We start from the raw sequence: 13313 nt of genomic DNA, 5'->3' as shown, positions 1-13313 counted from the left end.
GATCCTAAATTAGGACAGCAAGGAGCTCATAAACCAGACAAAATCATAGCAACAGCCGTTTTTACCTCACAGTATAAGCGTAAAAACGTTAATAAAGTAACAACAAATATCTATTAAATCTATAACGTAACAAATACATATTAATTATTATTCAAATTATTATTTCAGTCGTTCTTAATGTATCAAGCGTCTACGTGCAAAGAAAAGGCAAAAACTATGGTTTGTATCATTAAATGAAGATATAACTCACAGATACTTTGCGGGTTTTACGGCATAACCAGGTTTCATTCGCCAGGGCCCCTGGGCAGTTGCTCCCCCCCTGTCGGCGGACCTGCCATTGAATAGCTGGATGTTTGTGAGATAAGCCGGCTGAAAGTTTCTAAAACGAACAGCCACACACACACAAAGACGCATTGAGTTTTCATCTGGTTTGTTTGTTTGTTTTTAATTATGCACCAAGCTACACAAGGGCTATCTGTGCTCTTCTCACCACGGGTATCGAAACCCGGTTTCTAGTGTTGTAAGTCCGCAGACATACCGCTGTGCCACTGGGGAGCATTTTCATCTGGATTTATCTGTAATTCATACATTTGTTCAGGTATAAAAAAGATGTTTTGTACTGAGTTTCATCTGGATTTATTTGTAATTTGTTGAGGTATAAGTACAAGAAGATTTGTACCGAGTTTTCAACTGGATTTATCTGTAATTCATATATTTGTTGAGGTATAAAAAAAGATGTTTTGTACTGAGTTTTCAACTGGATTAATCTGAAATTCACATATTTGTTGAGGTATAAAAAAAGATGTTTGATACTGGGTTTTTAATTGTATTCATCTGAAATTCACATATTTGTTGAGGTATAAAAAAAGATGTTTTGTACTGAGTTTTCAACTGGATTCATCTGAAATTCACATATTTGTTGAGGTATAAAAAAAGATGTTTGATACTGGGTTTTTAATTGTATTCATCTGAAATTCACATATTTGTTGAGGTATAAAAAAGATGTTTGGTACTGGGTTTTTAATTGTATTCATCTGTAATTCACATATTTGTTGAGGTATAAAAAAAGATGTTTCGTACTGGGTTTTTAATTGTATTCATTTGAAATTCACATATTTATTGAGGTATATATAAAAAAGATGTTTTTTTACCGAGTTTCATCTGGATTTATTTGTAATTCACATACTTGTTGAGATATAAACTTGACAGTTTATAGGAAAATAAATCGCGAACTTTTCATGTCTCATTTATAGTAGGGTCTGCAATCCAACTTTCCTTCTTTACTAGGACCATTCATGTATATTCCACAGAAGTGTGTTTCATGCCCTTTTTTGATTTAATCACCTGGCGTTTAATACAGCTTTGACTACGTCACATTCCAGAGCAATAGTGATTTACTACGATTTTGATAACGTCACACTCTATAAAGTAACATTGTGATGAAGGACTTAGTCGACGTGTGTCAAATTTGAAAGAGATCACGGATCGCCCAGTCGTTATTTTCAAGTTCACGTATAGACATTTAGCGACGGTAACGCTCTGTTGTTCTTCCAAGTCGAGAGTGAGAATGTCAAACAATGCGCGAATAACAGAGAAAGGCATAACGGGAAATGTAATTTTGTTTTCATGCTCTCGTAACCGTATGACAAAAAATGTGTACTAGACGCATTCCGTTTAGTATTCCTTCAAGCACGTCAGGTGACATCACAGTATGGGAAAGCTTTCCACTGGGCAAACAGCTCTATTACAAACATTACTTAGAGTATACATCTACATGTATACATATTACTTACTCTTTGCAACACTTACGTACTAGAAATGACCGAGATTATATCCAAGTATTTCCTCTGAATTCAGTCATTTCAGCGATACCATTCGATTGTTTCAGCAAGTGCAGAAACTATTCACCAATGTTAAGTTTTTTTGTTTTTTTACAAACTTACTATAATTCCCCCAACGACATAGTGAAACGTAATGAAACAGCTAATACTATAATCCCCTCAACAACACAGTGAAACGTTATGAAACAGCTGAAATGAGCCATATTTGTATTCCAACTGATACACTCCGTCTAACGCACCAAGATCCATTATCTCTGTAGCGGTATGATACTGACAGTTATTTTGAGATTATTTCTATTATTTATCACCAGTGAACTTGTGTTATGTTATAAGCATTCTGTGAGCTGTGAGAGTATCACGGTAAAATCCTATTCTTCGTGTGGGATTTTTATTGCTAGAAAATCAACAGGCAGGAATTGTTTGTTTGTGTTAAAGCAAAGCTACGTTGGGCTTTCTGCTGTGTCCATTGTGGGGAATCAAATCCCGGATTTCAGCTGTGTAAGTTCGTAGACTTCCCGCTGTTCCATCGAGGGAGAGGCGGGAAACGAAGTTTTGTAGTAAACCAAAACACCACGGCTTTAGCAACAGACATTTCTTTAATCGGACGTTTTGGGATTCACGAATTCCATCATCAGCAAACTATATAATACAAACAAAAATTCAAAACTGTGATGTAAAACACATGAGTAGCAATTTACAAAGTACATGTTAACATCTGTTACTTAGCACATTTAGGTGTACAACTACTTTAATAATTGGGTGGAACAGAAAATTTGTAAGTTAAAATATAGACAACTGGGAAGAACTTACGATTAATACACAGGACTTGGAGTTAATTTGTAAAATATAGACAACTGGGAAGAACCTACGATTAATACACAGGATTTGGAGTTAATTTGTAAATGATAAATTTTGTTGATTAAAATAGAAGAAACATAGGTAGGGAGCTTGACAGTATTTATAGATATAAGTGTGGTTACTATCATTATTTGTGTGTGTGTGGAGAGTCTGGAAACGTTTGGAGCTTTTGGCTAGTTTTACTGGACAATATTCCAATCAGTTCGTATATATATATGTAATTGGTGTATTGTTTTACAGTCTCCAAGTATGCATTTTGAAGTTACACGAAGACATAGGAATAGATTAAAAGTTCTTTGGCTGTAAACAGATTCCGAATTCTTAGTGGGAATTTATAAATTATGGGTAATATTCGTTGACAGATTGTTTAGACAGAGTATTCATGATGAGTAAACTGGAATGGACGGAAACTGCTTGTTGTAAAAACCACAAGTGTAGAGGACGACGTTTCGAAAGGCTTCCGTCTTTCTTGGATCTGAAGACGAAATATTTTGAAACGTCGTCCTCTACACTTGCGTTTTTACAACAGTCAGTTGCCGTCCATTTCAGTTTACTCATCATGGATAATATGTTTTGTTGTGAAAGATAATAAAGTTTCAATATATTTTTTTGTTCTTCTGATACTTGATACTGATAACTAATTAGTTTGATTCTACGTTTCGGCTGTTAATTCACTGCCGTATTTAGGGAAGTATTGAGCAAAACTGTATGCGAATATTACAGCTGCATTTCTAATGTTTGTTTGTTTGTTATTAAGCGCAATTCTACGCATTGGAATATGTTTTCTGTGCTCACCATGGGTATCGAAATCCGGTTTTTAGCGTTATAAGCCTTCAGACTTACCGTTGAGAACCGAGGGGCTTTTATAATAAGGAAATTCAACATCGAATCCTGGCTCCAGTTAATACATCGGTCTTTCTTAGGAATTCTATCAAAAAGCAGAAGGTTAACAGCCTAAACTTAAAATTAAACCAATTAATTACTAGTGTCTAGTATTAGAGAAAAAAAATCTATACTTATTACATGAAATAATAATTGGAAATTAGTTTATAATAATAATAATAATTGGAAATTAGTTTATAATAATAATAATGATAATTGGAAATTAGTTTGTCTGTTTTACGTATTGATTAATTAACCACATCGTATATATATATTAATTACCAATTATTATTATAAACTTATTTCCAATTATTATTATTATACACTAATTTCCAATTATTATTCTTATTATAAACTAATTTCCAATTATTATTCTTATTATAAACTAATTTCCAATTATTATTCTTATTATAAACTAATTTCCAATTATTATTATAAAAATTAATATAAATAGAGATTTAGGCCCTGAAGCCATGGAAGTAAACTTTTGGTAATCATTGTTGTAAATGGCGCCATTGTAAAAACATGCTAATTATACACGTACATTAGATTTATAAGAAACTTCATGTGTACTTCGTGATTTATTACCTGAAGATGGTGGAATTATTTACACCGAAACATGTAGAGTTTTTAAAGTTTCTTTTAACTTATATTTTTTACACTTTACAAATAAATTATTGTGCAAGTAAAAAACATTGATGTCTCGTTTTATTAATTTTATTTAGCTAATTAATGATTAGGCTTAAATGATACTATAGGCTGCTAATCATGATGATAATTGATAGACCATCGTCGTAACCTTATTGCAAGTACTTACGTTTCTCAAATTTCAGATCTTTCCAGTTTCTTCATCATATATAGCTACTGTATTATTTTTGATTTACATATGGCTACAAATAGCTTGGTGGTTTAGGGCGCTCGACTCGCAATCTGAGGTTTCGCGGGTTTGAATCTCTGTCACCGAACATGCTCGCCTTTTCAGAATAAGTATGGGAAACTTAGTAAAGTATTTATTTCAGTTCCGTAGTTTAAGATTATTATTATAGAAATTTGTTTTTTACTTTACTTTTCAAGTAAGTCAGTATTTGTATAAATAAACCGAAGGCCTGGTAGTTACGGCTCTCGACTCACAATCTGCGGGTCGCAGGTTCGAATCTCCGTCATCAAACATACTCTCCACTTCTGCCGTGAATGCGTTATAGTGTGACGGTAAATCTCGCTATTCGTTGGTAAAAGAGCAGCTCAAGAGTTGGTGATGGGTGGTATTGACTAGCTTCCTTCCCTCTAGTCTATCACTGCTAAATTAGGGACAGCACGGATAGCCCTCGTGTAACTTTGTGTAAAATGTAAAACAAACAAGTTTTTTGGTTACAAAGATATATACTTTCAGGAGGTATATAATGAATATTTCTTCATTACCATGCACAAACATATGGCACATATACTCGTTACATAACCTGTATACTTTCATAATCCTTCACTTTGCAAACTTAAAATTTGTTTGTTTTTTGTTGTTAAAGGCAAAACTACACAAAGGGCTATCTGTATTTCCCCTCACGGGTATCAAAACCAGATTTGTAGCGTTATAAGCCCTCAGACTTTCCGCTGAGCCACCAGGGACGTGAACTTAAATGGTAGTGATTGTACTTCAGTGTTATAAGGTTAATGATGATAAACGACATTACTGAGCCACCAGGGACGTGAACTTAAATGGTAGTGATTGTACTTCAGTGTTATAAGGTTAATGATGATAAATGACATTACTGAGCCACCAGGGACGTGAACTTAAATGGTAGTGATTGTACTTCAGTGTTATAAGGTTAATGATGATAAATGACATTACAGTGAATGGACTGCGCCATCCTTTTCCTTCGAACAGACAAACATATGAATTATAAAAAATACGGATCTGTTTTGTAAGAAATTGATATTAGGACCTGTTTTTGAGATTAGACGCTCTATTTCTCTCCCTATGTTTTTCGCTTTAGTCTTATATTATATATATAAATATTAATATTACATTATATGTCCTTCAAACATACTGTTGGTGTGAACTGTTGGTTTGATACTTTTCACTATGATATAGGTCCAGCTTATCTCTCTTTGGTTAACTTGTGTTCAGGGTTATTGATGAGGAGTGGAATACTTCGAAACTAACATAACGCAATAACATACGTTGATCAAAGTGCAGATTGAACTGGACTTCCCTTGAACTTAGACTTCGAAATTAAATAATTTTCGGAAATACTAAGTTTATTTATTATATCTGTTATTGTTAATAATTATATGCACATACAGTAATAAACACTACAGGCGGGATTTTGGATTGGAAAAGGATATGGACAGTTAAATGTGACTGTGATGATATGTCATCTTATCATATTGACTCTTTCCATGCGATTTCTCCAACGAGTCTGTCAGTGAGACCACTGTAATCAAATCTATCTTAATACGTTGTATTTTCAAATAAACTGTAAACTATATGATATAAAAAACAACAAGAAAAGCTTTACTTTCAATAAGGCTGCAAGTTATATATCGTTTCTTTTTGGTCATGCGTCCCTGCATGTCACAGCTGGGCTGACTATTGAAATGTTGTTATATCCTTGACTTCCCTTAGATAATTTAGCCGCAGAAGTTTTGTTATGGAAAAACTCTCTTGATTGCAAATATTTCTGCTTTGAATTCTTTATCATTTAAATTACTATTATTTCCTAGATGATTCCATATCATAAACTAAGAATGTGAGCTTTTTATTTTTACTTATAGCAAATAACCGCGTTTAAACCTATTAAAATTACATGAATTGTTTTTTTCACAAGCTGTAGGTTAACTCTATAAATAGGCAAAGGATGTTATATATATGGATTAAATATATACACATGTATATAAATTTAAAAATACAGTTTTATCTCGTAGTTTTCTCTGACGTATTACTGTTGTTTTAGAAACATCTCATAGAATAATTTCAGAAACTTTTTTTCTAACATTTGTAATTTACGAAAGTATAAACACGCAAACACAGAGGTTTGTTTGTTTGTTTTGAATCTCGCGCAAAGCTACACGAGCTATCTGCGCTAGCCGTCCCTACTTTAGCAGTGTAAGACTAGAGGGAAGGTAGCTAGTCATCACCAACCACCGCCAACTCTTGGGCTACTCTTTTACCAACGAATAGTGGTATTGACTATCACATTATAACGCCCCCACGGCTGAAGGGGCGAGCATGTTTAGTGTGACGGGGATTCGAACCCGCGACCCTCAGATTGCGAGTCGAGCTCCCTAACCACCTGGCCATGCCGGGCCCAAACACAGAGGAGGGACAGATTTTGTCTCGGTTTATTTTCTCACAAAATTTTTGCTTTTTGAAGCAGAACGGAAAAAAATCTTATGTGCAGCAAGCTACCAGTGTGTTGTCATGTTTGACGTCATGTAACGTCGTTAAAATTTCATGTGAATTTTGAACCTGAACGACATTTATACACACACTTTGGCTAAACGGCCAGGCCTGACCTTTAGAGTTCAGGAGTAACTGCTCCTTATTTTGAACCAGTAACCAGAGAAAAGGCAACTAGCAGCATCCTCCGCCCCAAGGGAATTACCCGGCTCTAGGATGGAATGATAGGGTTGACTCTCACTTTTACAACTTTTCCATAGCTGCACATGTGGAATGTGTTGTTTAGCGGCTTCATGTCTCGAATCCCGGACCTTTCGATCTATAACAAGACACAACTGCCTATATATATGGGAACCAAATTTTGTGCTTCATAATTTTTACTACATATCACTGGTAACAAGAGTACACAACTGATGACTTACTACAGATTAGTCAATATAAGTTGTGAATTTTCACACTTATGGTAAAATACCCTTTGTGGCTCAGCGGTAGGCTTAAAGGCTTATAATTCTAAGAATCGGCGCTCGATATCCGAGATGTGCACAGCGCCTATAACCTACTGAGTAGCTTTGCGCTTAACACCAAACAAAAAATTACCGTTAAATTTACTTAGTTCTAAATAGGGTTTAATTAGACAATAGTTTTATAGTTAGCTATAATAACTAATTTTATGTCATAATTTGCCTATAGAGATCAAATTCTAAAGTTAAATTCGATTTATCTTAATGAGGTAGTTTTTTTTTTTCACCTATCAGTAATGTTAGACTTAAACTTGTTATATAAAAATAATTTTGTTTGATCAAATAGTTTTACATGACTTTATATTTGTATTCTTCAATTTAAGTACATGTATATCACTCGTGTAACATTTACTTTACATTTTTCTGCCAAGACTGAACATTAAATCTATTATTCAACCTTATTCCCACGATAAAAGTTAAGTCGACTTGGAAGCCACTTGAGAAGAGACAACTCTGAGCAAGAAGTTTTACACACACACACACACAAAAAAACAAAAACAAAAAACCGCGCTTTGGTCTAAAAAACAACAACAACAAAAATGTTGAGAGAGAGATTTACCGTTTTCTACAGTACTTTAAGGATAGAAGGATTTCTTTTTTAAACGTCTTGCTCAGAGAATGAGGCGGGTCAACGTGAGGGAGCATATGATCATTTTCTGCTTGAAAGATTTACGCCTGTCAATTATTTAAAAGAAGTTCTTCACATGCTTGAAGGGACAAAGCTGTAGCAAAATATCTTAGATAACAAATGCTGTCAATGAACTTCCTTTCCGTTAAATTCGTTTAAACAAAGTTCGTTCTAGCCTTAAAGTTAAAACTCACAGAGTACGAAGCATTTGGTTCGAACACTGAACGTCAAAACTCACAAGGACCGAAGTATTTAGCTTTCAAGGTTACTTTTGTGGAGATCAATGCCTAACTTTTAAAACTCATAAGGACCGCAATATTGGGCTTTGAAACAGACTTTTGTGGGGATATTTTTTACAGCAAGGATTAACCCTGAAGGCTGGTAAGATGTTTCCTTTGTTAAAAACTGTCTCTTTGTAGGGAAAATAGAAATGTCTTAAGGAATTTAATACTTCATACGTGTCGTGAATAAGATAATTATGACTTTGCTGCTTTATATATGTCTCGAATAAAATATTTATTACTTTTAAAGTAATAAATATTTTATTCGCGACACATCTGAAGCAGCAAAATAATAAGTATTTTATTCGAGACATATATGAAGCAGTAAAGTAATAAATATTTTATTCGAGACATATATGAAGCAGCAAAGTAATAAATATTTTATTCGAGACATATATGAAGCAGTAAATTAATAAATATTTTATTCGAGACATATATGAAGCAGCCTGCTTCAGATGTGTCGCGAATTAGTAATTTAATAATTTTCTACTTCGCATTTGTTAATGATTAGTACCTTGGGACTTTGATGTTTCACATTTGTTAAGGATTAGTTCCCTGGGACTTTGATGTTTCACATTTGTTAAGGATTAGTTCCCTGAGACTTTGATGTTTCACATTTGTTAAGGATTAGTTCCCTGGGACATTGAGGTTTCACATTTGTTAAGGATTAGTTCCCCGAGACTGTGATGTTTCACATTTGTTAAGGATTAGTATCTTGGGACTTTGATGCTTCACAGTCGCTAAGGATTAGTTCCCTGGGACTTTAATGTTACACATTTGTTAAGGATTAGTTTCCTAGGACTTTGATGCGTCACAGTTATTAAGGATTAGTTCCCTGGGATTTTGATGTTTCACATTTGTTAAGGATTAGTTCCCTGAAATTTTGATGTTTTACATTTGTTAAGGATTAGTTCCCTGGGAATTTGATGTTTCACATTTGTTAAGGATTAGTTCCCTGGGACTTTGATGCTTCACATTTGTTAAGGATTAGTTCCCTGAAATTTTGATGTTTTACATTTTTTAAGGATTAGTTCTCCGGAATTTTGATGTTTCACATTTGTTAAGGATTAGTTCCCTGGGACTTTGATGCTTCACATTTGTTAAGGATTAGTTCCCTGGGAATTTGATGTTTCACATTTGTTAAGGATTAGTTCCCGGAGATTTTGATGTTTCACATTTGTTAAGGATTAGTTCAGAAGGCTGTGGTTGTTTGTCCATACCTACATACTGGCTAGCCAGTCCGATACAGTATCACACAGCATTTAAACTGAATGATGCAAATGACATTAAAGAGGCCAACGATCGCGGGCCAATGCAACATGTCTCCGCCACGCCATCCCAACATGATCAGTTTTGATATCAGAAAAATCGAAAATTGTCTATTTCACTGCTTGGGGCCTGCAAGAAGGTATCTTTGTACCAAATTTCACGTATGTTAGTTGACATACACGTGAATAGTTCAGGAAAACCCAACTTGTGATTTACTCGCTGAAAATTAAGCAAAAGACAAAAGTTCCAAAATTGTCTATATCTCTGTCTGGGACCTACAAAAAGTATCTTTGTGTCAATCCCACTTAAATTTGTCGAAATATGGATAAACAATTGACCAAAACCCTTAAAATTATGGGTTTATTAAACCTTTAGATCCAGGAACATTTTTGTATGTATATGTATGGGACCTATAACAAAGTATCTTTTTACCAAAGCCCATGTAAATTGGCCAAAATACGGAAGAGTAATTGTAGAAGAGCCCTAAAATTATGGTCAAAATAAACAAATCCAATGTTTTGTATGTTAATGGGTTAGGATCATGTACCTTTATATTTGTGCCAATTTTCATCTTGATTGCTGTAGATATAACCGAAAAAAGCCCAAAAATACATATTTTGGGTTTGTTTGGCTTTTGACCCCATAAAATCCTCAAATAAGGCCTCAATAAAAATATAAGAAAACGAAGAAGCTGTCTGGGCGTATTGGACCAAGTTATAACCCTACCAAAGGCTCCAATCAATCCGCTGAGAAATGAAGGAATGGTGGTCGACTGAAAAGTGTTTGGAAGAAGAAGAAGAAAAAAAAATTCGTTGAAGTGCTTGTGGTTCCAGACTTTTCGGACACCCTGTAGTCTACTTTATCTTGAGCTTTCTTTTTAGCACTTTAAATTATCATCCTTCATAGACATCGCCAATATTTTCTTTAGGGAGTTCTTAACCATTACTTAACTGATGTTTATGTGTGTGTCACAGACATATCTCTATTAATCTCTTTTTAAAACTGCTTTGCACCTTATTATATAATTTATATCTTCCTAGAAAGATATACTGTATTCATATTCATACTTATATTTCTTTTGAATACAGATTGTCCGAAAAGTCTGGAACATAGATGGTTTGCAGATTTTCTTAATTTCAGATACGTGACTGATTATGGCACTGTCAAACCACGAGAAGGTCGAGTTAATCCTGCTGTTAATACAAACTTGTTTCGAGTTACAAGAACAGCATATGGAACAGATTCTGCTGTTAGGTGTAATAAATAAAACCAGACCCTGAAAACAGAACAAAGTGTAAAAGGTTTTTGTTTTTTTGTCGAGACGTGTCTTCCAATAAGTTCGGTTTAAGATTCTTACGGGTGATCAGTTGGCATGGTAGAATATTCTTTCCAGCACTCGAATAAATCCTATATACTAAAAAGACGAAGTAAATGGAAACAATCCAGTAAAAAAAGAAACATGATTGGTCCATTGTGGTGTGTCCTCTCGAAGGTCCGACCAGGGAAACTAAAACAATTCACAAAGTTGTGTTGCAAAAGCAATCCGAATAATAAATATTATAAAGCAATTTGAAGTAGCATCTCATATATCAGTCTTAATATGGATTCTAATTATTGTAAGCCGCAACTTTGTTAATGCTTCAATGCTGGAGGAGAAACGAAGAAAAGGACAGTTATTGCAACCACCATTGAGCAGAAAGACATTATTCACATAGAACTGTAATAAGATTAGAAAAGAACCCAAACTGACAATAACTTTTCACAATACATGCGTCTCAAGTTATACACTGAAGTCACACAGTCAAATAAATTTTAATATACTAGATGCCAGGGTTTCACAAGGAGCCGCAACGATGTCAGGAATCTCACAGGGAGCCATGATGTTAGAGATCTCGCAGGAATAACGACGATGTCAAGGATATCAGAAGGAGCCACAATGATATCAGGGATTCCACAAGGAGCCACGATGATGTCAAGGATCTCACAGGAAGCCACGATGATGTTAGGGATCTCACAAGGAGCCACGACGATGTCGGGGATACCACAGGAAACCACGATGATGTCAAGGATCCACGATGTGAATAGTCAGTCTTTGGTTTCAGTGTGAATGGTTTCATTAGTGGTCATAAGTGTTTATCAAAAGATTCTAAGAATTCAAACAGATGGATGAAAGAGGAGGTGACCTGGCACCTATGTTTCAAGCGAGGCCTTGCTGTCAGCTTTATCTTTCTCGTTTTGTTTGGACCTTCTATTGCCAACCTTTCTCATAAGAAGCATCTTTTTCTTCTTTTTTCAAATTCTCACTTAAAATATTACTTTGTTCGTTTCGTACTCAGTGCTATTGATTCCATTTTAACATACCAAAGAACATTTCATTACAACTGTCTTTTGGCGCGTGAAGTAATCAGTGCAACTTGGAATACTAATTTAGACCAAACACATGTCCTTTTCTTACAGTTGGGGAATTTTATAGCCAATTTCTCTAAACCTTATAATTTTTTTTCTGTTAAAACAAAAAAATTTTGAAACAGCAATCCGAAACTCTTGTCACAAGATCAAGTCCAACAACGGCCATTTATAATTATTGCTCTCAGTTCCACAATCGCCGTTGTAGAGAACGTGACACACAGGACCCGGTTTTGTTAATACATTTATATTCATCCGTATTTAGTGATCCATTGCACATTTCCAGTAAGAAGAGTATATTATGATTTCATTTCTATTATACTGTGTCTTTTATATGTTGCTGCTGATGAGGTCTTTCGGGTACTACCAGAGCTCATCAAGTTAAGTAAGCATAGTTGAACATAACAAAGCCTTAGATGAAACGCTATTTATGTGGTATTAAAGAGAACTTCATCAATTTTGCTGAAAAAATTAAGAATATGAATGCGGATACAAAGTGATGATTGGTAAAATTCGAAATCACCGTTCTGTTAATATTCTAAGACTACATTTGAGATAATTTAATGTTTTTCATTAACACTAAAACAATTATCTCAAATGTTTATAAGAACGTCTTATTGATGTAATTTTTATAAAAATTAATTTAATTTCTTTATGAAAGTCTTTTCAATTTAGTGTTTCAATGAAGTAATTATGCGTTAGTTCAGAATTACCAATAATCAAATCTTACTGATCAAACAACAAATTAACAGTTTCAGAGGAGTCACTTATGTATTTTAAATTTAACAAAATAACTATCATTGCTCTCAGTTATTTAAAATGTAAACAACTGGAAGAAAATTATTGACATTTAATTATTAAAAACACACCAGCTAAATATGTTTTAACGTTTCGACTATTAACGAAGTCGTTTTAAGAGGTCGAACCTTTGATTTTTTTTTGTAATTAAGCACAAAGCTACACAATGGGTTATCTGTGCTCTGCCCAACACGGGTATCGAAACCCAGTTTCTAGCGTTGTGAGTCCGCAAACATACCGCTGTCATACTGGGAGCACTCTTGAAGGTCTATACCATTATTTAGTAACCCTGTAGCACACTCTGTTAGCTTATCTTTAGTAGTAAGTAAGCCTATATTCCTATGCTAGATAGTGTTGGGCTAGGTCAATTAGCAAAAGATGAACAATTTTGTAATATACAAACCACCTTCTAAAAAGCCCTTTCTTATAAAATTA

Source organism: Limulus polyphemus, unplaced genomic scaffold, assembly GCF_000517525.1.
Source record: "Limulus polyphemus unplaced genomic scaffold, Limulus_polyphemus-2.1.2 Scaffold419, whole genome shotgun sequence".
In the NCBI taxonomy this organism is placed as follows: Eukaryota; Metazoa; Arthropoda; class Merostomata; order Xiphosura; family Limulidae; genus Limulus; species Limulus polyphemus.
This window is presented reverse-complemented; position numbering follows the sequence as displayed.